The sequence below is a fragment of the Austrofundulus limnaeus genome, unplaced genomic scaffold (assembly GCF_001266775.1).
Source record: "Austrofundulus limnaeus strain Quisiro unplaced genomic scaffold, Austrofundulus_limnaeus-1.0 Scaffold553, whole genome shotgun sequence".
Taxonomy (NCBI): Eukaryota; Metazoa; Chordata; class Actinopteri; order Cyprinodontiformes; family Rivulidae; genus Austrofundulus; species Austrofundulus limnaeus.
The window spans coordinates 7,978-8,195 of NW_013952955.1; positions in this window are offsets into that span (position 1 = coordinate 7,978).

Consider the following 218-nt stretch of genomic DNA (forward strand, 5'->3'; position numbering starts at 1 on the left):
AAAATTAGCTTCATGATTCTGAACGCATACCTTAAAATTAGCTTCATGATTCTGAACGCATGCCTTTAAATCGCGTATTTCATCAGTTAAGGAGACAAGCACTTCATGGTTTATTTCCTCCACAAGCTGTTTGTCAATTGTTAACGGGACAGTCTGAACGTTCACAGAAGATGCAGACGAAGACGGTGGGTTTTCTCCAAACTTGGACAATCCTGTCA